The 27038-nt window shown below is 35.1% G+C and overlaps 1 protein-coding gene across 1 annotated transcript in view; it reads right to left on the bottom strand.

The window, feature by feature from the left end:
• Positions 1-7090, bottom strand: part of LOC134839426 (5-hydroxytryptamine receptor 1B-like) — a 166845-nt gene extending 159755 nt beyond the window's left edge. The window contains exon 1 of the mRNA XM_063854972.1: positions 7027-7090. The gene's annotated coding sequence lies outside the window, so the exon portion shown is untranslated. The remainder of the gene's footprint in view (positions 1-7026) is intronic.
• Between the last annotated feature and the right edge of the window lie 19948 nt (positions 7091-27038).

The following is a 27038-nucleotide window of genomic DNA, read 5'->3' as shown; positions in this document are numbered from 1 at the left end:
AAATCTCAAAAGAGTTAGAAAGACCAAAAATCAATCATAACAATTGTAACAATTTTTTAAAATTTTATCTGAAATGGTATGAGCATTTTTCCCATAGACGCCTTATGTGAAGTTGTATGACAAGCTAATTCTTCTATGGACGTAAACCCGGGAAGCATCAAGGAAATTGGCCACTCAAAACCCAACTTACAGGAAGTCGGAAAGACATTGGAGTTTTCCTTCCCTTTTCATGATCAAAATCGATCAGGCGTTTGTTGTCGTACAATCGTTGACCACGTCAAGACTTCAATGTTCTGATAATTAAGGCAAACTATTGCTTTCAAGTATGATATTTTTCCTAAAAGCGAGAGCATCCAATTTGTGTGAACAAATATGTATTTTGTTCTTCATACTCTGACGAGTTACTCTGTTATTGTTATATCAGGGAAACTTATCATACGCTTATTCGTTTTGGCCTTTGCCTTAGCTCATTTTCATTTGACAATCACCAGACGAAACCAAGAAGACTTGAAATAACCGAAGCAAAACTGTTGAAGCTATCAGAATTGTGTATTTTTCCTGAAAAAACGCTATCAAGTTTTCCGAGGTGGGAGCTCACGACAGTTTGAAGTTGCCCAAACTTTTTGATCAAGGACTTTTCACGCATCTGTGTACATCTGATCTGATTCAGCTCATCTTCATTTCACAATAATCAGAACACAACAATGAGACTTGACATAACCGAAGCAAAATTATTAATGTTTGCAGACCTGTGCATTTTCCCCACACATGACAAAAACAATGGATTCATATAAGTTACTGTGCGTCTTATAGATTAAATCAAAATCTTTTAAGCCATTCGGAGTAAATCTGAGGTCATCGGAGCACAAACTACTTCACACGACAAGATCAGTTTTACAAGTGATACAATTAAGAAATAAAATTTCAAGCGTTCCTGTCGAGGACATTTTTTTTTCTCACACTTTCGAGAGCTTGTCTTTTTCTGACTCAAACGTTAGATTTTGCTGTTCTTTGATAGCGGGATGCTTACCGAGTTCAAACAAATTAGGTAGAGAAATTTGGACTAAAATTTTCAAAAGCATAAACGCAGAGCAATTTTTGACCAGAAAAATTATTTGTCTTGTATGGGCAACCGTGTTTTGCCTTTATCAGCACATTTAGTCTTTCTGCTGTGACTGGACGAGTTTTTGTAGCCCATGAGGAATGAATTGATGGGAGGTAATTAGCACATTGACTGACAAAAACAGTTGAAAGTTTTGTGGGTGGGTTGCAAAACAGAGGGAAAAAGAAAAAGTACAGTTTTCGATAAACGATAAAACCAATCTGCTGAATCTCAACGGCATACTCAATTTCAAATATTTGGTCCACTGCCCACTCTCATCAGTTTCCATTGATTAAAATGACTGTCTTTGTGAAGCTTCCGATGAACGTTCAAAAGGCCTACGCTTTTATCCAAAATTGAAAATTGTTAACAAGGCTTCCATTTTTCCAAAACTCGTTACCTGTTCAAAAGGCCTCATTTTGTCCATAACTCGATGCCCATTCACAAGGCCTCATTTTGTCCATAACTCGTTACTCATTCATGAGGCAACCAATTTTTCAAAACTCGGTACATCATATGCTGATATGCCAAATTGGTAACAGTCCGAAATGCCGATATGCCGATATGCTGACAGGCTATTAGGGTGATCTCTTTTGTTCCGGATCGAGTAATCAAAAAAAAACCACACCGAGCATAAATATTCTGTTTTCTTCGATAGCCGGAACAAAAAGAAGTGAGAGATAAGGCGGCGAGATTAAATCCGGTTGAAAACAATTGAAAATTTCATATTATGACTAATTGCTTATCATACTATCTCTTAGTTTGAAAAAATGTTATAATATTATTTCATCAAAAAGTTTCAATGAAAAACGAATAGAGAGCAATTAAAGAGCAATGATTGGCATTTTTTCCGGGTAGGGAAATTAATTTACAAGCTTCAAATAACACAGTTTTTCCACAAAACTTGGAAGAAAAGAGAATGATTACCGTTTTTGTTCCGACTTTCGATACGAAAGTAACGGAATATTTGTGCTCGGGGTGGGTTTTTTTTCTTCAGACAAATTTCGACTTTTTAACTAGCCATTTTTGACGGCATTTTTTTTATCATTCGAAACGTATTGTTGTCCTGAGCTCAAATTTGAAAAGATATTTCACCTATGATCTTTTTTCGTAAAGTTATGGGGGTTTAAAGATTGCCATTTTGGCCAATTTGGGACAATTAACGCGCGATATATTTCGCGCTATTACGCGTAAGCGGAGAGTTATTCCGTCTTAGAAATTGTTCCAAGTTGGTTAAAAGAAGCTTATTTGCCATAATTGGTTTGTTACAAGGAACGAAATCTATCCTTTTGTTCTTTGTGTGGCGTGTGGGAGGATGATTTTCACAAAAATGTTCAAATTTTAGAAAAAAATTTTTTTTTGATTTTGTTATATTTCATTGAATTTTTAAATGTTATTACTGCTCCATAAATTTTAAAAGGCAGTCGGAACATTCAGGGCTTCGCCCTGATACGAGCAGTCTTGTTCATTTTTCAAAAATGAAAATTATATCATACACTTTTTTTCGACCAAAATCAAAATCTTATTTTTGACAGTCAAAACGCTCTTTATCATTAAAAATACTCATGAAACTACTTTAAAATTACCCAAAAACAGCTTTCATTAATTTTGAATTTTTCTTTTGTTTATAACAAATTTTTATAAGCATTTTTCATTGAAAAACTGTGCAATCATTTTTCAATGTGCAAAAAATCTCAAAAGAGTTAAAAAGACCAAAAATCAATAATAACAATTGTAAAATTTTTTTAAAATTTTATCTTCACATCCGATCAGTGCTAAAGTGGCATTGGTCAGAGTCTATAACAGTATTAGAGTTACCATGAAACAAAAATGTTGTGACTGCATGTTTACTTTTTTAATTAGATTGATATTGTCTGACCTTAACTGTATTCACTCCGTTTGATCGGTCGTACTCTTGTGGACGATAGCACAAAAACTGTTAGTTTTCCTTTTTAAACCCCAGCTTTGTTAACTTTTAAGAACTTAGGGGTGCACGATTTTAAAATTTTATTGGAAATGAAAAACAACTTATTCCCGCTTCAAAACTAATACTGGAGATTATTTATTTTGTCAGCTCAAAAATATCGATAATCTATTTTGAAACTGCAATATAATCTATATCGATAACTGAACACCCCTGCTTGTGACTGGACATCATAATGAAAGTAGTAGCTGATTAGTCATCGCTTAAGCGATAAGGATTCTAAATCGGAGGGAAATTGTTATCAGCATTTTGACAATTTCAGAACATGTGTGAGTGAAACATTTCATTTTACACATGAATTCAATTTTTTTTGTAATTCGAAAGTATCAGAAATAGTTGATTTTGATAGAGTTTCTAGCGACGGAAAATATTCAGCATTCTATATACTTGTGTTTCAAATTTTCAATAAGTTTTGAAACACTTGAGAAAAAGAAATAGATTCAACCGAACTGCGTAGGTTGGTTGATCTTGAATGTATCGTATCTACTCTGAACGAGGGGGGAAATCGCTGAAATGATAGCTGGGATCTTGTTAAAAATCCTCCACTCTGGTCTGGTCGCAAACATTAGCCTAATTACAGCGTCTGGTTAACAAAGACTAGACGTTCCAAACATAATAGTTTATTTCCGTCAAAGGTTTAGTATGGCATCAAAAAAATTAGTCATAATTTTGCTTTCAACGCATTTGCGTTCATTGTTTGAACTGTCGCTTGTTTTATGTTTTCAAAGATCTTCCGCACATAATTGGATGAAATACAGATAGATGTGATATGGGCGCGAGATTAGGTCGTAGGAGATTAAAGTTTCTACCAACGGTAGAAATCTTTTCTGGATGTCTACAAAACATCTCTGGTTTTGCAAAAAAAAAAACGTTTTCCATGAACAATCTTCATTGAAAAAACTTTTAGCTTCAGTGGAAAAAAAACTAGAAAAATCTTCATTGAAATCTTCAGTGAAAAAACTTTGAGCTTCATTGAAAAAACAAATCTTCAATGAAATCTTCATTGAAAAAACTTTGAGCTTCATTAAAAAAAACTAAAAAAATCTTCATTGAGAAAACTTTAAAAAAACTATAATTGGTGTTGAATAAATGAACAGAGTTTACATTGAAAAGGGAGTAAGCTTACAAAGAAAAACTTTGATGAGATATCCATCATGATACGTGCTCATTTGTGAGGAAAAAGCAACGTTGAAAAATTTAGGCCCATAATTAATATTCCACTATAATCCTGCAAGAAATTAAATTGCTTGCAGGCCGAGCATCACAACCACTGCGACAAAAAGCCATTAAATACTTATATTGTTTTTGAGAGGGCGCAAAAACAGTTTTTAACAAATATAGGCAATTAATTGAAATTTAAACTCTAGCTGAATCAACCTGGGTGTGTTTGAAAAAATATTTCTTCGTTTGCATGATTTCAACTTTGTCAACGTTGATTTAAAACTCTGTGAGAAGAAAAATGAAAACGCTAAAACATAACAGCCAAATCAAATGAACAGCGGAGACATGAAACAGACTAAAAGAAAAATGTTCATTGGTTACCCATCATGAAGTGTGGTCAGTTTTTGAAGAAGAAGGAAAAAATCACTGAAACCATCGGATTGCTGGCATTCAGAAAAAAGTTATATCGTTTTTTCATCAGGGCTCAAAAGCGGTTTTCATCGAAAATAGGTTTTCATCTCAAACTTGTAATTTGATGATTTCAACCAGTTCTTGTATGAGACCTTTCTTTTTTTACTTGATTTAAAAGTTTTTGAAATTGAAAATGTCATAAAAAGTTTATTAAGATAAAATTTTCTAAAAACGAGAAGTGAATTGTTTATTCAACTATTTTTTAACTCGTCAATCAGCTTTATAACGCCAGATAAAATGCAACAAATTCAAACGGACTGCTTAGGTGGGATGACTTGGAATGTACAGAAACGGAACATAACATAGAAGTTGCAACATTTTGATTTCAACGAGCAAATTCACAAATATATTCACAATTTGGTCGTTTTTTCTTTAACTGTTGAGTTAAAATGTTGTCACAAACTAAATAAAACCATTTGGATCAGGAGCGGATCTAGGATTTTCTCAAGGGGGGGCGGATTTTCAAAAAAATTTCGAAAATTTTGTCGACCTTTTTTTAGGTCGACCAAGTTGATTTTCCAAGCTCTAAAAAAAACGCGGTTTTGGCCAAATTTTCTGCGCCACAGACAAAATTATGAAAAAAAGTCAAACAGCCGTTTTGGGCACTTTTTGGAAAATTTTGACCAAAAAAATCGCGTTTTTTTGGCGCGCGCTACCCCTCAAAGTCAGTATATATTGGCGCCAAAGGCGCTCTTAGAAAAACTTTAGGGTCGGTCGGCCAAAAATGGATTTCTTAAAAAGTACCAATGGGAGGACCCTTTGTTTCGGCATGGGGTCGAATCCCTGAGGGAGGGGAGGGGAGGGCGTCCGCCCCCCTAAATCTGCCCCTGATTTGGATGGAGTTAGCTGGATTGTAAGATGGGAAACTTTGCTTTGAAGGCCTAAAAAAGCGAGTTTATCATATCTAGATTCAGACAGGTTGTTGCAGTGGAAACATCCTCGCTTGCAGAGGAAGCATCCTCCAGCATGCAAGGAGTTTTTCTGATACTAATGAGCAGGACCTCCTATTTAAGCCATGAACAATGACAAACAGAAGAAGTGCTTGAGTTGCCTGGTCTGGCTTCGAAAACTGCTAAATATTAAGAGTCCTTGAAAATATATGAAAATTATATGATAAGCTTTAATTTCGACAGTCAAAATGCTCTCAATATTCAAAAACTCTTATTCGCTTCAAATAAACTCAACTAAAAATGATATTGAACGATTTTTTATTTTTTTTTTCATATATGAAAAAATAGTAATCATGAAGTTTTCATATATGAAAATTGTATGATAAACAATTTTTTCATTGAAAAATTAAAAGCAGTTTTTGATGACCAGGAAGCTTTAAAAGCGTCGAGTAGGCCATACATTTGTACCAAAACTCTTTAAAATAACTTTGAAAATTTGTATGAAAATTGTATGATAACATTTTTTTTCATAGACGCCATATATGAAGTTGTATGACAAGCACTTTTCTTCTATAGACGTCAAACCGGGTAATTATAGATGTATAATCGAAAAAAGCCAACAAAGCAAATCTTTGACAAAATATGACTGCTCCGAACGATGCTGTGAATTTTTTTAAGCTATTTTGTAGTCTCTAAATGTTTTCCGGTTTTCTGGCACAAGAGCCCAAGGTTTTGTCCGTATACGAAATTTTTATGACGCCGGATCAAGAATGCTGTTCAATTCTTCTATATTTCATTTTTCCGCGGCTTAAATGTTAGGTTCAGCGCATCAGCTTCCAATTTGGGCCCGTAAATCAGAACGCCTTGTGTTTTTTGAGAAGATAATTCCACGAAGAAAACACCTCTGAAACTAGTTATGATATACTCACTACCATGTGCCTTCAAAACAAGTTTTTTTGATTTTTGGGCCAGCTAGCTCCTTCTAAATCGTTTTTTATCAAGCATGTGGCAAAATTTCAATCCTATATCCCAAATACTTGCAGGAAAAACGTTAAAAACGTGAAAAAAAATCTTTTGAAAAAAAGCGCTACGTCTATTTCCCGTGAAAGTATCAAACGCTCGATTAAAACCTTTGGCAAAATGGGCACGAGCAATTAAGTGTCCTATAGAAAATGTACCTGAGGTCCATTCTTGCCAAAACCGTATGGTTTTGCGAGGAGAAATGGATTTTTCTCAAGCTGGAAATTTAAGTATGAATGCAAGGCAAAAAATTACTGGAATCAACACAGGGACTTTTTTATATTTATTTATAAAAATACACTTTAATAAGGTCAATAAAGCTAACGGCTCTTACTATTATTTGTAAATCATACCCTTTGTTATTCATTTGAAGCCAATTTATTCAATTATGAACTTACCTGTTTTGTTATTGAGGCTGGATATATTAGGAAATGAACAAAAGATAATTTTTGCGTCACGCTGTGGTTTTTGTTGGCTATTGAATTTTATATTGAGAAGGGCGGTTCTCTTTGCCTCAGACAATCAATGGGAATTAGTTCTTTTTAGAGTAAATTTCTAATCTTGAATTGGATTTTATGGCCTTTTTCATAAAATTCAATTTTTGCAGATACGTCAGAAAGTCAATGTGCCATAATTACATATCCAAAAATGAAAGTAGCTGTTTTTTTCACAACTGAATCAACATTAGTGAATCAAATTAGCCAGGTAAAATACAAAAGAAGAACATGGATTTCAACTGGATAGCTATCCGGAACAGCAACTCTGCATTATTTTCACAGTTTTTATTTTTCCAGGTTAACCACCATAAACCGGTCAAGCTTCTCTGTGTATTAAGAGAAATATAAGATTTATTGAGTGTGTTCTTTTATGATGTTACATCAGACAAACCAGATGTGCGTTTAAAATCACCAATTCATGCTTAATTTTTTTTCAAAAACTATAAACAGTTATCTTTAGGGATCAATCATTGTTTTATCAGCCCAGCATCGTGACGGCGAAGGCCTGTGGCATATCCTAGAAAGAGTGGCTAGCATCAGATTATTTGATCTTTTTACTGTAAATACTTTGATATGAAGCTTGTTATGATTCATGTGAAATTTGTTATATAAAACATGAGATTCTGCTGGAATCTATTTGATAATATATTTTCAAGAAAATGATGCAGCACTTATGTCTTAAACTAGTGCAAAAAAAACAAGACTAGTCATATCAGGGCAAAGTCCTGAATGTTCCGACCTTCTTTCAAAGTCTATGGAGCATAGCAATAACATAAAAAAAAATTAAATATAGTAAAATGAAATAAAAATTTTGTTTTCTCTTACATTTGAGTTTTTTTTTTGTGAAAATCATCCCCTCACACGCCATATTAGGTACAAAGTGATAAATTATGCTCTTAGTAACAAATCAATTATGGCAAAATAGCTTCTTTCAACCAACTTGGAACGATTTCTAAGAGGGATTAAATCTCCGTTTACGCGTTAATAGCGCGAAATATATCGCGCGTTAATTGTACCTAGTTGGCCGAAATGGAAATCTTTTAACCCCGATAACTTTACGAAAAATGATCACAGGTGAAACAAATCTTCTAATTTAAGCTCAGCATCGTGACGGCGAAAGCCTGTGGCATATCCTAGAAAGAGTGGCTAGCATCAGATTATTTGATCTTTTTACTGTAAATACTTTGATATGAAGCTTGTTATGATTCATGTGAAATTTGTTATATAAAACATGAGATTCTGCTGGAATCTATTTGATAATATATTTTCAAGAAAATGATGCAGCTTTTATGTCTTAAACTAGTGCAAAAAAAACAAGACTACTCATATCAGGGCAAAATCCTGAATGTTCCGACCTCCTTTCAAAGTCTATGGAGCATAGCATTAACATAAAAAAAAACTAAATATAGTAAAATGAAATAAAAATTTTGTTTTCTCTTGAATTTGAGTTTTTGTTTTGTGCAAATCATCCCCTCACACGCCATATTAGGTATAAAGTGATGAATTATGCTCTTAGTAACAAATCAATTATGGCAAATTATCTTCTTTCAACCAACTTGGAACGATTTCTAAGAGGGATTAAATCTCCGTTTACGCGTTAATAGCGCAAAATATATCGCGCGTTAATTGTACCTAGTTGGCCGAAATGGAAATCTTTTAACCCCCATAACTTTACGACAAATGATCACAGATGAAATAAATCTTCAAATTTAAGCTCAAGACAATATTACCTTCTGAATGATATTTTTAAAAAAGTCAGCCAAATAATGGCTAGTTAAAAAGTCGAAATTTGTATGACGAAAAAAACACCCCGAGCACAAGTATTCCATTACTTTCGATACGAACGTCGGAACAATAAAACTGCTCGTGTTTCAGGGCAAAACCCTAATTGTTCCGACTGCCACACAATCATCATCGAATTGTTTTTTCTAAAGAAAACGTTACAAAATTATAGTTTTGGTTAATATCAAACGTCAAGTGTGAAAGTTTGTGTGGTACATAACTGAAACTACCAATTAGATTGCCTCAATTTAGTTTGAAACAATTTTGCGGCATAATTCGCTGCTTATTAATAATTTACGTGACGTTTTCAGAATCATAAAACAAAATTTTATGAAACATGCATCAGTTACTGCTTCGAATCAAACCATTCTTTCTTATTTCATTTAATTAGTCTTAAATTTGCTCTAACTGGTTAGTTTAGATTTGACCTTGTTATGTTCATTCTCTCCGGCGGTGAGAATGCTCTCTTACTATTTTAATGTTTTAGCTTTGAGATTAATTCACTTCTTATACTTGTTTTATCTGTAACTAAGTAGAATTAGCTGTAACAAAGGAACATTTTATCATGGCGCAGTCAAACAGTAACGAATCAAACGTGAGAGGTATACCTTCATTCTCGCAAAGACACACAGTGGACCCAACAATTCCTTGGGAAGAAAGGAGCGACTTATTCCAACTAGCAATAATCGCAAAGGAAAAAATCGATATCAAAAATCTCTTGAATCCAACGGAACGATATCACCCACTCCCTCCAACACTAGAAAACCCAACGGAAAACGAATCTGATTCTCAAAAAACATCTCGCATTTAGAGGAATATCCATGAGCAAAAGAGGTACGATGATGAAGAAATGGCCTCAATAAAATCAGAAACTAAGAAATTCAACAGCATGAGAATAGAAGAGGCGGACAAAAAACTCAGGTCCATACTTTATTTGGCCCTCGGAAACGAAGAAAGATAATATTCGCCCAAAAGTTGACGAAATTTAAAGTTCCGCAAATTTCTTTCAAAGAATTTTGAGAAAATTTGTCTATAGCCTTTGTGAGAAAGACAAACATAACCTTCGAAATACACAAGCTGTTGAATAGAAAACAGAGAGACAGAGAATCGCTAGAACAATTCTGGGGGGCACTCGCAGAAATGGCAAAAAGATGTGACATTCCCACAGGAGAAGACGAGTGGATTCGAGATATATTTATCAATAATATGAAGAACTCGGACATCCAACGGAAACTTCTTACGGAAACTCTATCCCCACTAGAAGCTTTAAATGTGGCCTTGATCGATGAAAAAGGAATAACAAACCACCTTAAAGTGACGAGTACTTTTAAATCCAACGGATACCCTTCCAATAAACCTGTTAACCATTTTAATGTACAACCAGAACCCATCCTAAATATCGAAAGGAACAACACGTGTATGAAATGCGGCGGAAATTTCACCAAAGGACATCTGGCAGTTTGCGCCGCAAAAGATACAACCTGTGCGACTTGTAAATATCGAGGACATTTTACTAGAATCTGTAAATCACGCCGTAAAAATGTAAATATTGTGGATAGTCAAATTCTAAATAATACTGATTGTAATTATCCTTCGGAACAACCGGATGTAAATAACGACCGCGCTAATAGAGAATGCTGTGGAGTAATCAACGCATGGTCGGAGTCCGAACAGAGCGATAACGATGATTATTCTGTATTAAACGTAAAAACTATCTACGAAGATCAAAGAAAGGAATGGAAGAAACTATTAAACATCGGCCTAGGAAACGAAAACCAAGTAATTCTCAATATACAGGTGGATTCAGCTAGCCCCGTGAGTTTCCTTAAACAAAACGTCCTACACGAGTTGAAGTTACGAGATCCTTATGTGAAGATATATCCAGTGGACCAAGCGACTAAATAACTTTATTGCGGTTTTACGAACAATGCAATAAATATCGCTGGAAAAGTAATCATTTCTGTTTTCTCAAATGGATGGTCTCATAAGGAATGCCACTTCTTCCTAACAAAAGGACCTGAAAGAAACATCTTAAGGAATGACAATTTGCCAAAAATGGGAATCGAAGTTTCACAGAAATACTACCTACTACACATCAACAAGAAAACCTGTAATCCTATCAATTGAATTACATCAATTGACAAAAAGAATGAAATCGACATGATTTCCAAGACTTTCAAACAACTATTCCTTCGGATTGGAAAAATAAAAAACCAAACAAAAATAACACACTTCCACGAACCACTAAAGCCAATTCAACTAAAAGGCAGGCGAGTCCCATTACATTTACTGGATTCAGTAAAAACATAATTGTTCAGACTCAAATCCGAAGGACATATCAAAAAATTAGAAAATTGCGACGCGGACAGATTTATTAGTCCGACAGTTATCACTTGTAAAAAGGAAAATACGATAAAGTTAGCCCTAGATTCGAATCTTATCAACAAACAAGTTTACAAGAAAAAATACCAGATGCCCAACATACATGAATTATTGGATAATGTAGCGGCTCAAATTTCCAACAATTTCGCCGGAGAAGTGTGGTTCACCAATCTAGATCTAAAGAATGCATATAGTCAACTTTCGTTAGACAATTTTACTAGCAGTCAATGCAATTTTAGCCTGGTAGGCGGAGATATAACGGGCACATATCAATTCGTAACCCGTTTTTATGGACTCGGCGATATGCCCAATGAATTTCAAAGAGTCATGGACTCAACAATGGGAAATATTTCTTTTACCAATTGTTACCTGGACGACATTTTAGTCGCTTCCAAAGGAAGTTTTATTGACCACAAGAAAATTGTTTATAAAATTTTATCAACGTTAAACAGTTACATTTTTGCACTTAAAAGTTCGAAATGCAAATTTTTCCAAAAAGAAATCGAATGGCTCGGTTTTAAAATATCGAAATCTGGAATCACTCCACTAATCGATAAAACCAAAGCGATTAAAGATATCCCAATTCCAAAAAATCTAAAGGAATTAAGATCATTCTTCGGGTCAACTAATCAATACATTAAATTTTACCAAATCTAGCATCCCTCGGAATCCCGTTAAGACCTCTTTTAAACAAGAAGTCAATTTTCCTTTGGAATGAAATTCATACAAAAGCGTTCGATAAGATAAAACTAGAAATAGTCAATCTCACATAAAACACTCATTTCGACGTTAAAAGATCCACGGGAGTAAGAACGGACGCTTCACATAACGGGTTAGGTGCGCCCCTCGAAAAACTCCACGGGAACGACTGGAAAACAGTATCGTTTGCTTCAAGGTTTTTAAACCCCCACGAGTCCAAATATTCAACAAACGAATTAGAGTTATTAGGAGTTGTATGGGCGGTAGAACATTACAAAAACTATCTCTACGGCTCAGAATTTGAAATTCTTACCGACCACAAAGCTCTCCTTTCCTTTCCGCTTTGTCACCTAATCACGCAAATAAAACGTATCATAGTCGACTGACAAGATGGGTAGATAGTCTTTTACCATTTTATTTTACTATAAAGCATTTAGCGGGAAAAGACATGGGTTTTACTGACCTAATTTCAAGATCTATTTCGGGAAAGGCAATTTCCCCATCACATTACGATGAAGAATTCGTAGTTGCAACTACCAAAAAAATATATAACGCACTCAATCCGTTGGATAACGACAATTCATTATGTAATTCAATTAGTTCAATATCGGAAAATTCCAATTACACGAGATTACGCAATCACGTAATAATCACAGCGTTGATATTCATTAATTCTTCCATTCCAATTTGCAATCAAAAACATTATAGAACAGCACTTTGTTACTCTAAATGCATTCCCTCGGACTTTTCAAACACTGATCCTACTAAAATCTTTTTATCAAATTCAGCCTATATTTATTTCTTAATTTTTAATAGTAGTTTAATTAGTAATCCTTCGGATTTTATACTTATAAATAGTGTAATCATGTCTAATAACCAAATTGCAGTTAATCCTTCCACCTCCGGAATACAGGTCTCAATCGATTTCCAAATTTCTTCTGAACACAAAAAATTAGTAACAAAATATCGAGAAAATCTCAAGTTACCTGAAAGACCATTGGATCTAAACACGTTATTTAACGCAAAGTTGGTCGCATTACTAACGGAAGACGACGAAATGCTAAACCCAATCATGAAAGCTCTACAGAACAAAGTAAAAAGCATCAATGCAAACTCCTGTTACCTGTACCAATTTTTGAAAGACCTTCACAAATCCGAGGGATTATTATATATGGATGGAAAATTGGTTATTCATTTTACAATTCGAAACGCCGTTTTGAAAATTTTACACGAATCCCACCCTGGCCAATTCGGTATGAAATACTTAGCACAATATATTTGGTGGCCTCACATAAACCGGCAGATCTACTTCCATGGGATTAACTGTACCCAATGCACCCAAACTGGTAAGAATATTAAAAGCATTATACCTACCACACAAATTAGCGAACTTCCCGCTTTATCAGAACCTAATGAGGAACTTAACCTCGATTTCACCGGCCCATTAGATAACACCTGGGGAAAGAATAAATACATTTTATTATGTATAGACCGTTTCTCAAAATTTCCATCAGCTAAAATTACATCTTCTACGTCATCAAACACGGTAATCGAATTCCTTAAAGACTATTTTTACCTCGATGGGATTCCTAACTCTATTCGTGTCGACCACGAATCCTGTTTTACTAGTCAGCATTTTAAACTATTTTGTAATTCTTTTAATATCAAATTCATATTTTGTACAGTTGGGGACCATCGTTCTAACGGCCTTGTAGAAAAACTTGTTCATACTAAAAAAAACTAAATTATTAGCAATGTTACTAGAACAACAAAAACCTACATTACAATTCGCTATCTCGAAAATCATTTGGAACTTACGATCTTCCTTTCAATCAAAAATAAAATGTTCATCGTTCGAAATTTTAATAGAAAACCGAACACGATCTGGAAACAATTGGCATCTAGTAAATTATCCGGTGGATTTTTAGACAAAGGGAAGTCGATCTTAAGCAAAGAAAGAGCCCTCGACTGGAACGCGGACGATCGGATAGGAGACGGGTACAAAGATTGTCTAGTACCAAAGAAGAACCAGTCACCACTTGAGAAAGGTTACGATTCAGACCACCCTACATCTTCAAAACCTTCATCTTCCCGAGTGTCTCTAAACATCCCGTTTAAAGATAATTTACTCCGAAAGACCAATGGAAGTATAAAAGGAAATCCCGTCTATAAACAACTGGGTCAGAAAATAATAAACTCAACAAAATCTACGGTTGAACTATCCGACGCAAAAATCATTAGAAAATCGGACATCGCCATCCCAAAGTCTAAATCTTCTACAATCCGTTCCTTCAAAGGAAACATTTCTATCCCTTTTTTTATTAACACTGATTTACAAGTAGGTCCAAGAAAGACTAACAAAACAAAGCCCCAACAGACGCGGAAACTAGGCCCTAAAACAAGACGACAAATAGAGCTGCCTACTCTTGTCACCACTAGGTCTAGAGGGATAAACCAACCAACTAAATCCAGCAAGCCAAAATGAACCCGAAATAAAGCCTCGACTTCTAACACTCGATATTTAGCAGGTGACGAATCCATGTACATTCCGTCGGATACATCTGACATTAGTGATTGGGAGTTGATCGCGGGTGGTGCTCCATGCAAGTAAATGACAAGAGAAAGTTTCATTTCGGATAACCCCTTTTTTAACGAAGAACCTACCTCATCATTAGATCCTCAAACATATCAAACTAAAATAAAATCCGAGATTTAAGACAAACAACCTCAATCGATGGACTCAGCGGAATGTCCAATCAGTATAAAACCAGCAGCCCAAACTACTTCACACTCACCTAGCAAAACTTCTACTACAGCGACATCGGAGGGCCCAAACGCGCCGTCGAATACAACGAAGGAATCGGAGGGAGAAAATCCTATCGAATTTCCAATTTTTGAGATAGAAGACTCCTCTGATGAAAACTCGATTACTGAGGAAAGGCACCCAAAGGAGACCATTTGCACTGGTAAAGATTTTAAATGAAGACGTTCGAGTCGAAATATTGGACCTCCCCAATTCTATGGTAAAAAGTTGTACATAAATTTTATAGATGAGAACGAAAATCAACCAGGCTCCGCGAAAAACCCAATACCTCTGGACGAAAACGACAGTTCGAGCCCCTTCACACACATCATTACAAAGAATCCCTCGGATATCCAAACTCCTATTTTTGACATCCAATCGGAAGAATGTACATCCGTCTCAGTGATCTCCTCATCCTCTGAACAAATCTCTATTATCTCCACTGATGAATCCCTGAGAGACGCTGTGATTAGTTTTGACAACAATATAGACTTGGATAGTGAAATTTTCAACGCGGAGTTAGAGAAATTTATGGAAGGGGACAGTTAAACTAAAACAAAAACTCGCATTTAGACTTTAATACTTTTATTAGTACTTCATTACAGTGCAGTTAGAATCTATCTACATTTTGTAGTCATTGATTATAATCCGCCGGAATCATGAATTGTGTTATTCCACTTTTTAATCAGTCACTCCTTCGGAGCCTTAAAACTTCACTGTTGTATTGGGCAGTAATTAACTTTTTTTCAATCCCTTGGTGGACTCCTTAAAGGGGAGAAAAGGGTCAGTTATCCTGTTACGTATTGTAGCGTATAATAATTTATTTTTTTCCCACTAAGGGGAATGTTGCGAATCGTACCATTCTTTCTAATTTCATTTAATTAGTCTTAAATTTGCTTTAGCTGGTTAGGTTAGTTTAGATTTGACCTTGTTATGTTCATTCTCTCCGGCGGAGAGAATGCTCTCTCACTATTTTAAAGTTTTAACTTTGAGATTAATTCACTTCTTAAACTTATTTTATCTGTAACTAAGTAGAATTAGCTGTAACAATGGAACATTTTATCAGTTACTCCATAGAAAAACCTCAGAGAAATTTTTTGATGCATTTGAACTCAGGGATTTGGTATCTTCAACTGAGGTTGAGAAAATTTTGGCAAAAATCATCAATTTGCTCACCGAAGTATGATTGAAGAAAAAAAACCATCACAAGCAAAAATATTCTGCTTTCTTTTGAAAGTTGGAACAACAAGACTGTCCTGAATGTTCCGACTTCATTTAAAATAACTGCAGAAAGTTTTCAAAACCGATAAGCTTTTTAAAACACATGCAACAAAACCAAAATTTTTGCAGTTTATTTTTGAGATTTCGATTTCAAGAAAAAGTGATAAGCTTCAGAACTGTTCAATTTACTGAACAAGGAAAGATTCTCGTGACAAGCTACGCTTTAGAAGAAAACTCGTGACAAGAGCACATTAGTTGTCCCATATTGGTCAAATTAGAAAAATTCAAGCCCTACATTACTAAGAAAATTGAAATATCATTTTTGAGATTAGGACATCAATATCGTTCAAATGTTCTAACAAAAACAATTTATCAAAAATGATTATGTAAAAAGTGCGAAATGCCTTTTCGATAACAAAATTGTTTGTATCATGCAAAATTTTGAACGCTGAATTGCCTATTACAAGGTTTGAAAAAAATATATGCAAAAAGATTTTCGTGTTTTATCGGTTTTCAAGTATTCTAGAAAATGCAGTGTCAATCACAAAACTATCTATTTCACGTCGACTAGCGAATCACTTCGACCAATAGTTTGCTTCAGTTCAATTGGTAACAAGGTAGGAATGAAAAGCAGCTACGCCTTAATAAAACAAAAGATAAATTTCGATAGTATTTTAAGATAGATATTTTGCGAGCAAAATGTATTTTAGTCTCTGGAGTCCAAAGGCAAGTATTTAAACATGTTAAAATATTGTCCAAAATATCAAAGAAAGTGAAAGAGCAAAAGAAGAAGGAAGGCGCTGTTCTTTGATGCGGAATCGGCATGCAATTCAAGAAATACACACTTTGGCTTCGTATTGAATCATCACAAATGAAAAAATCATTTAGTTTTGAGCTCACGGAGCCAAAGATTTTCGTACGATAATGAAAATTGCACCAAAAAAGGCTCGTTAGTTGTCGGATGAAGATTTCAATAAACAAAAAAAAGCACAACAAGCAAAAAAAAGTTCGTCACTTAATTGGACGGTCTTATCAAAGCTTCATAAAACTTTTTTACTTTATCATAATTAAGTTCTTGTTGCGTTCACTGAAATTTTTAAAAGTTCAACCCGAACTTCATAAATTTGTCAATCCCTCAAAAAATCAAATACACAAATATCCGTTGAAACGCATGTGTAAAAATAGTTCATAAAGGTAAGAGTGAGATAAGATTGACTTTAAAACGAGGCTATACATGGCTTTTTGGCCAAGAAGTGTACTTTCGCTACTAGCTGATAGGAAAGCAGAGCAGTTTGGCCGAAGTTCGAGCTCCTCACTCGTTCATGTTTTAAAATACAAAATAATGACACGCCTTTTTAACCGTAATTTCGTTCTAATTCGGTTCACCCTTGATACAGCCTGACCGTCAAAAAACTCTTCGTACCGCTTCTTGCGTCTACTTTGCGCCGAACAATACATTTTTGATACGGAATATTTGATGGAATTCTGAGCTTAGAAAATAGCAAAAATTGCTCGAAAAAATACCGACGGTAAATTTTCAGATGCCGAGCATACGATTTTACTGTTAATGTTTTGGTTTCAAATCACCCGACTAAAATTTGCGCGCACGTTTTGGGTCCCACAATGTTTCACCACCTGTATAAAAAAACTATTGTCTGGGTGGAACAATTGAGGTCACGGCAGAAAGCACTGTGATAGGTGTAACAATGTATGTTGAGATGACATTAAAGGACCAGTAACGGATGGTTTCCATAAATGGCCCAAAAATTTATAAGACTCGTTCAAAAAAATCAAACTGCTGCGGCAGCTCATTCTGCCTTATGTCCTTCAATCCCAGGCATAGTCACACAATTATTTCTGGGAATTGTACAGCATGGATATACAACATGCCTTTATATTTGAAGCGTTCCTTTCTGCATCAACGGATCCAAATCTTCAATGTTTCCAGTGAGTCAACAGTTCCCAGGGCCAATGATGCAAGCTTCTGAAGTTCCGTCTCAACAACTTTCGAGTGTGCGAGCTAGCAGTTCTATTTTTTTGGGTGAGTCTTATAATCTCAATAGAGCCGTTACTGTTCATTTGATGTCAACTCAATAAATTTTGCTGCGCTTATCAACACCATTTCTACAGTAGCTTCAATTGTCTTTCTCAATACAAGTGGTAAAAGCTATGTTTTTTGCATGCGATTGTCCATGCTTGCTATCATTTTCAACAATTTTCCAAGCGCCTATACTGACCTACATTGCGTCAAATGAGCGTCCACGACTGACAAAACATTAAGTAAAAAGTTTTTTTGCACAGCCGCAAAGATGCTCTTCTCGAATGGAAAATTAGTAACATGTAAGGTAAACCACTTAACTGGCACCAGTGGTGAAAGCTGAAAAACTCACATAACTGATAACGATTGTAATCGGTAAAGTTTTTATCTGCAATCGACGGTATAGGTTATAGTGGAGTGTCGTATAAGGTGCTCTAGCGACCCCTCAGAGACAATTTGTTAGGCTTTTTTTGTATTGTAAGGGAGCTCGCTTTGTTAATTTGAGCCATTTTGAGCCTCAGAAGAGCTAAAATCTTGAAGCGATCTGTCAACAAGCATCACGCAAAGAGGTGTGGTCATTGCACGGTTAAATATAACTGACATCTCACTGAGCTTGGGACGACCAAATAAGTCAAAAATATCAGCATCAAGAAATTTGTTTTGTTTGTTCTCAGAGCAACTACATTCTTCAAAAATTCCCAAAAGCTGAAAAAAATCAAAAGCACTCTGGTAAAATACTCGAAACGTGCTTCTACATGGAGCAGAGCATTTTTTTTCACCAGGGCAAGATGTTAAAACTCTTTAACTGAGCGTGTGGTGTTTTGCTGAAGCGGTTCAATTTGGTTGTTTTTTCGTTGTTCTCATCATAAACAGATTCAATTTAAAAACGGTAAAAAATTATCAGGTTCGGTTAAAAATTTCCGCTAAAATTATTATCACCAATTTTTCGTTTTTTCCGTGCCTATTTTACCAGAAAAAAACCCGCATTAGCTTTTAAAGCCTAAAAGTTAAAAGTGAGATCAATAAACCAAGCAAAAATTTTCGTTGAGTACTTTCTAGAAGACGTCTCAGGTTCACCGTGCATCCTTCTCATAGTTTAAGTGTTAATGGTCCGTTACTTCGACAAACTGAATTGAACTGAGCTTTTTGAAAAGTTTAGTTGAAAAAATTTATCCAGCTAATCCAATTGAAAAAATGTCAGTGCAGGATTTTTTTGGAGCTTTTAAACAAATCGACACCAGTTTCGTCGCTGCGCTGGTAAACATGGTTTGCAATTTTGAATTTTTCATTTTTTCAAGACAATGAGTGATACATCGTAATCATGCTTTTGAAAGATTAAAATATCAGCTTGCCTATTAAGTTTTTTTTCTTTTTTTTGGCTCAACTGAAGTAGTTTGAACAAGATGAACAAAATTCTTCTGCATAAACCCCGCTTCTAAACCAACTGTGAATGGTATGTCCCGTATCATTCGCCGGTGAACCCAAACAAAGCCGTCAATAAGCGCAGTAGTTTCAATGGGGAATTAAAGATTATTCGAGTTTTTTTGGCCTAATATCCCTTTAGTTGGCCCATAACTTCTGCAGATATTTGTTTTTGTAAAATTACGTTTCCACCAGCATAAGTATTTTATGCCGTTTCGAAACGTTGTTCTTGCAGGTTGGAATTCTCGGGTATTTCTCTCCAATCTTAGGCAAGTTAAGCAGTCGATAAACAAGAAAACAGTTACAGCTGCGAGTTCTACTTCATGTTGGCCTCAAACTAATTTATACGCAACTAATTTTCAGCCAACACGCAACTAGCTTCCCGTCGCTAGGTTTTTTCTTAAAAAAAATTGATCATAAACAGCGTTGAGCTAGAGCGCAATCATTCGCTACCGCAGTGACGTCACGCAATTACAGACATAAATATCTTCTCTCAACAAGAAGAGAGTGTGGAAGACGCTCCTGGATGCTGCTATGATAATTTGGGTTCGTTGAGCTTGTCAATTTGGGTGGTTACTTCCCTCTGGCCGTAAAATCAAATTGCTTTACGCCCAGGTCGGATGCTTCCAATCCGTATATATTTAAATCATTTCGAGGGAACTGGCCCGTCCGGCCGTGAAGCTTGCTGCCGTTCTTCCGTCTTCAGAGGCACCTGAGAATGCAACGCAAATGTAATATAATTAAGAAAGACAGCGCAAAACTGAAGCTTTAAAATGAAGATATACAAGGTATTTTCGCTAAGTTGTCAACGTTCGCTATTGTTAGATTTAAAAAAAGAGCTGTTTGACACCCTATTTTAATCATTTTTTCGTTCTATTTTGGTTCAGCTTTTATTAAGGCCGACCGTCAAAAAGAGCAGTTTGTCTCAAGGACAATAACATTTCCTGTGATGAGTTTTAGCATTTATGCTGGGGATTTTTGGTAAACTTATAAACTTGATTCAAAGCAAGTATTTCATGAAATTATGAATAAGTTGCCGATGAAAGTTGTATTGCCCAGAAAAGGAGTTTAGTGTCCATTTTTTGCCTTTACATCGTCGTATTGAAAACTGCAGGTACGTTACCCAGGTTCTGAGAAAACTTATGGAATTTCATCTGAAAAACAAAAGCCGACTCTTTTCAATTTACTTGCACAAGGAGTTTCACAAAAGGCCACTTTCGTTCAAGTCAATAACAAAGTATGTCAATACCTCATCAGAAGAATGAGAAACTCTGGTAAAAGACTCGAAACGTGCTTCTACATGTAGCAGAGAAATTTTTTTACCAGGGCAAGATGTTAAAAATCTTTAAAGATCAAGGACTTTCTGGTCCTTTTTTTCGGTGCATGTGGCTGTGCGCAACACTGAGCGTGTGTTGTTTTTCTGAAGCGGCTCAATTTGGTTCGTTTTCTGTTGTTCTCAACATAAACAGATTCAATTTAAAAACTGTAAAAAAAATTAACAGGTTCAGTTAGAAATTTCCGTTGGAAGTATTATCACAATTTTCCGTTTTTTCCGTGCCTTTTTTACCAGAAAAACCGCATTAGCTTGTAAAGCCTAAAATTTTTCATATTGTAACAAAAACGGCCGCTTTTGGCTCTGTTCAAATCAATAAAAATTGAAGTGAGATCAAAAAACCTTGCAATAGTTTTCGTTGAGTACTTTCTAGGAGACGGCTCAGGTTCACCGTGCATCCTACGCCTTCTCATGTTTAGTTGTTATTGTTCCGTTACTTAGACAAGTCGAATTGAACTGAGCTTTATTTAAATGTTTTGTTGAAAATACTTATCCAGCTAATCAAATTGAAAATTGGTCAAGGAGCAGGAATTTTTTGGAGCTTTTAAACAAATCGACACCAGTTTCGTCGCTGCGCTGATAAACATGGTTGCAATTTTGAATTTTTAAAAAACTCTGTGATGAGTTTTAGCATTTATGTTTATAATTTTTGGTAAACTTATAAACTTGATTCAAAGCAAGTATTGCATGAAATTGTGAATAAGTTGCAGATGAAAGTTGTATTGCCCAGAATAAAAGTTTAATGTCCATTTTTTGCCTTTAAATCGTCGTATTGAAAACTGCAGGTACGTTACCCAGGTTCTGAGAAAACTTATGGAATGTCATCTAAAAAATAAAAGCCGACTCTTTTCAATTTACTTGCACAAGGAGTTTCACAAAAGGCCGCTTTGGTTCAAGACAATAACAAAGTATGTCAATACCTCATCAGAAGGATGAAAAACGCAATCAGACAAAAATTTGGTTTATTCATTCAAGCATAGGCAGATTATTGTTCTGAAAATAACTGACTCGAAAATGTTTCTATCACCAAGCAGAAACATTTCTAAGGTAAGAATTGAGGATGTGATCCAGACAACACGCTGTCGGATCTTAAAAGGAGTGACATCAGTCCTATCTGCTATTAAAGCCCTCTTCGGAAGCACGCTCATGATATCAATCGGGTTAAGAGAGCTGAACGTGTTTTAATAATGATTTTTGAATAGTTTGCTCCACCGATGAAATTGTAGTCTCATTTGACTGTCTCATTTTTTTTGCAAGAGGAGGGGCAATTAAATCCGCAAAACCCCCATATAGCGTTCAACGTCAGCAAGGAAAAGGAGGAGTTATGTTCTGAGCGCTTTTTACGGTTAATGGAGGAGTTATGTTCAGATCCTTGCGAGATTCCGGTACGGTCAAAATGAACTCCGCGAAAAAATATCTGGATTTCTTGTCACCATTTTTTAGTATGACCCACTCGATGCAACAAACAGGCAGAATAGTTTGATGCAAGGTAATGCACCTAGCCATGCAGCCCAAATAATATGTTTGTCGACTTCGAATCAGACAATTGGGGGTTCGTGTCCTGCTGTGGCCGCCAAATTTCCAGTACATGGTTAATAAATTACCGGAGTTAGAGCAGAATTTTAATGATGTAGTGACCAACTAAAAGATGACAATTTAAGGCTTGAGAACCAAGTGTCTTGGATATTATGTCAGGGTTAGCTAGAGTCCATGGGATTTTTGAAACAAAGTTAATGGTCTGGTCACTTGCTCCGCAGAAGGTAACCCTGTTGAAAAACTATGGACAATAGTAAAAAAAATTAATTACGATATCAATATCCAATATTCAACCAAGAAGACTATGACAAGTAAAATATTGCACGCAAGTCAAATCTTTACATATCGATACCTTCAAACATCTCAGGGACTCAATCGGTACATAGACGAGTAGTAAAACTTTTCTGCAAAATAGCAGTAAAACCAATTGTTAATTTTGTTTATTATAACCAGATTCGCGATATATTCCCCTTCTTTGATTGTGTTAGCTATTAAGGAGCGATAAAAACAGCTCCAGGTTGTACAATTGTGAGAGAGTGAAACACACACGATCATTTTCTCATTGATGAAAATTGACTGCAATTGTTTTCGGCCCATCCTGGACGGGTTTTTATTGCTGTACCTATCTTTTTTTAAGATGTAAACTTATATTTTAGCAGTTACATAATATCGTGAAACCCAATAGAGCTTGACTGGCAAGTTTTCTTGCACCACAGTAGTTGGCGGCAAAATTTTCCCTTAAGACGAAGTTTGTTGTTGTTATGCCAAAATGGATGTGGCAAACAGATGAAATTGGATTAGTTTGTCAACAGATGGAGACTTTAATTAAGTAATCAAAAGGGTCTCACCACCGATTGCTAGTCAAAAAATTCGCATCGCATCTTATTGCTCTTAACGTCGCATTTTGCAAAAGTTTGATACAAAAGATTTGCTTTAGTGATATTTTCTGACAACAGGGAACAGGGGCGGATTTAGGGGGGGGGGGGGGGGGGGTCGACCCCCTGCCGACCCAAAGGGTCCCCCCTTTGTACTATTTTGAGATATCCATATTTGGTGACGGACCCTAAAAATTTTCTAAAGGCGCCTTCGGCGCCAATGTATACTTTCTTTAAGGGAGAGCGCGCGCCAAAAAACGCAATTTTCTAAAAAGTGCCTAAAAACGCCTTTTTTGGCCTGTTTTTCAAAATTTTGCCTGCGGCGCAGAAAATTTTACTTTAACAGGGTCTTTTTACCGCTTTGGGAGAGCTCGGAAAATCAATTCGGGTCCACCTAAAAAAAAGTCGACAAAAATTTCGAAAATTTTTGAAAATCCGCCCACCCACTCGAGAAAATCCTAGATCCGCCCCTGTCTGACAACTAGATGATTTTACAAATCTTTACTCCTGACAAGACTGGATGGTTTCTGTTTTCCCGACTTCTCGAGGTTTTTTTTGTTCAGATTGCTGCTAAAAATTTGTGAATTCGAAGCAGTTTCTTCGTTATTTTGGTTGAGCTAATCGAACCATGTCTCGCAACTTCAGTAGCCATGAGTCAATTTCAAGTGTACATATTATTGTTGTCAAGTCATAATTTTGAGGAAAGTGTAGAATAAATTTTATTGCACGGGGTGTTTTTTATTGAGTCAGTGTTTGATTGTTTAACTAGCGTTTTTTAACTACCATCTGATCGATATTGTTTTCCTGAGCTCAAAAATAAAACTAAGTATTCAGCTGTGATCCTTCGTCACAAAACTATTATTGTAGTGGGACAATTTTGACGACTGTTATTCAAATTGGGATAAATAATGCCGCAATATGTTTTGTTCTATTAAAGTTTAAGAGGCAAAATAAATCCTCCCAAATTGAATTGAATCAAGCAATTTGACCTTATTAATAATTACTAAATGCAAATTATACCTTTTGCTACTTTGCGTAGTTAAAATAGTTAAAAGGGGTGCGGGCAAAAAATTAAAATCAAAACGTTTTAGAAGCATTTCAGAAGACATTTTTTTTCAAACAGTAAACTTGTGGTCGACGATAGTACTATTCAGAATATTCAAGGCTTTGTTATGATACAAAAACAGCAATCTTACTTATGTTTGACCACTGGTTTTCAGGTTTTAAATTATACTAATTATGTTTTTTTGCCGTATTGCTATATTTTTTCATTTTATGGCTTTCATTCCATTGAACTTCCGCTTGAAATAAGGTAATGCAAAGAACACCAGTGGGTGACAGCTGTGGTTCCGAGGAAATTTTTTTAACATTTTTTTTGAAAACCCCGTGTTTTTTTATTATGATACGCTAATTGGCAATTAATGGATCGCTAGGGCTCTAAAGCATGCCAAACACTTATGATTACTGTGTGTCAGAAATATCAATGAATGTTTTTTGGTATGCATTTTTTATCTTTTTGAGATAGTTTTGTGACTGCACTCAATTTTGGAAACTTTTCAGGAAAAATAAAGTTTTGCTTCGCATAACCTTGAAACTCTACCTATATGTGACAGTCAAAAAAAACACAATCTATCAACAAGTAGCTATAATTTGAAAACATAGGCGTAAAAACACATAAAACTGTGCTAATGAAGTTATTTTACAAGGCATCAGATTTTAGAACATAAATTAACAAAAATTTTGACCGCAACGGTTACGACTTTTAGCGAAAGTGAAGGAATAAATGTTTTGTGTATAATTTCCTGACATGTTTCAATTGCTTTGATTTTTGACAATATTTTTTCATATCATGAAAAAACGTTTCATGGCATGAGCTGAAAACAAAAAAAAAATCTCACGTGTGACATTTTTGGAGGGATTCGAAATTTGTCAGTTTAACAAAATAACGGCTAAAAAACTCGATATTTTTTTCCAGTTTTCAAAACAAAAGAAAATCTTTTTTTTTTGCTTCATTTTATTCGAACTTGAAAAATTTTTGTTCATATCTTTAAAACGCAATCAGAACAATTCAATAGTTGGCACGGGACCTAGGAAATTAGACGAAAAGCAAATCAGACGTGACCAACAAAGACAAATTTAGACGTCGATGCAAAATTACAAATATGGGAAACTAGACGTAATTGTATTGTTCGGGTCTGAAATTTGTTCACCGACTACAATTAACTTTCGGTCAGCTGAAATGCAAATCAAATTTTCACATGCCCCAATTTTCACATTCCGCATTTTTCACATGCCGCAATTGTATAATTTATGCATTTCAAAAATATTTTATAATCTTGAAATTAACATTTTATAAATCAATTGAGATAAATATTTTGATATGCAATGGGAACATATTTTATTTTTGTAATTAGGAAAACTTTTTTAAGCAATAAGTTTTGTTAGCCCTTTGCTTTCCGTCTAAAATGCTAGTTGTGCAAAAATCATTTAACGTCTAAATTCGTTTTTGTTGGTCACGTCTAATTTGCTTATCGTCTAATTTTTTAACCCCCAGTATTTAACGGGTATTTTTGTAATTTTGTATTTTAGTAACGGATTCAAAATTGTTCTAAGCTGGGCCAGACTGAATTATGCTCAAAGTAAACTTCTGAAATATCTTAGTTTTATCCCACCTAGAGTTTTGAAAAAAGAGAGTAGCCAAAAAATATCCCGACAACGCTTTATGATTATTACGCAATGAACGTATGATCAAGTTTCTTAAAGAGTAGAACAAAGAGTTGCTTCTTTCGTGAACTAGTCTTTTGAAAATATTTTTTAGTTTTAATAGAAGACAGACTGTGATTGTCAGGTTTTCAGTAAAACTGTAAACACAATTGATAAAACTACGTTTATTTTCATGATTTTTCAATAATTTTATAATTAATTTCCCACAAAACTAAAAATTTAATGTGTGCTACAATTTTGTTGATAGCATTCAAGGAAAAATTAGTGCCGTGACTTGATGATAGTATTGATTTATTTTTCAGACTAAAACTCAGTTAATCAGTTGAAAACAATATTTTGATATTTAGGCAAAATTCCAATCATTAAGCTCACTAAATAATTTGTAGCAATTTCTTATGCAAAAACAAGAATGCTAGTATCAGGGCAACGCCCTGATTGTTCCGACTACCCTTAAAGTAATCTCCAATAGTTTTTTGGCAAATTATGAGTTTTAGGCTGATAAAATCAAGTGAAAAAAAAGTTGCGTAAACACCCGGGAGAGCACGCAAATCCAGGGATCGATCCCCCGAGGGAGCAGGTTTCCCTTTAAAATTAGTCTGCATGAAAAAAAAACACACCGAGCATATATATCATTCATTTTCCTCAAAAATCGGAACAGTAGTTTGAGTGTACCATTGAGACAACTTCCTATTACATTGCTTTTAGAGTCCTCGATGTCACAAACAATAGAAACAACTACCATCACTTCTTTGCAGCGCGGACAATTTACGCTTGGAACGCTTATTTTCAGTCAGTTTAATAAACAACCTGGAAAATATTAATCTCCGGAGCTCGAAAAAGCCACCTGCGATCGTTTCAAATTGAATTGAGGACATTCATTTGGTCTTATTTTAAAGGCAAGAGACTCTAAATACATTCTTTTGTACTTTATTTAGAGTGAAAAGGGATAAAACAAAGAGAAAATGATAGATATCAAGCTATTTTTTAACCACAAATTTTCATTTGTCCTTGAAGTACTGTTAAAACATTCAGGGCTTTGTCGCCATGGTATAGAAGTCCTCGTTTACCTACAATGTGTCATAGGCGCATATACTTTTT

Source organism: Symsagittifera roscoffensis, chromosome 2 (assembly GCF_963678635.1).
Source record: "Symsagittifera roscoffensis chromosome 2, txSymRosc1.1, whole genome shotgun sequence".
Classification (NCBI taxonomy): domain Eukaryota; kingdom Metazoa; phylum Xenacoelomorpha; order Acoela; family Convolutidae; genus Symsagittifera; species Symsagittifera roscoffensis.
Note: the sequence above shows the minus strand (reverse complement) of the source record. Positions and strands in the feature narration are given on the sequence as shown.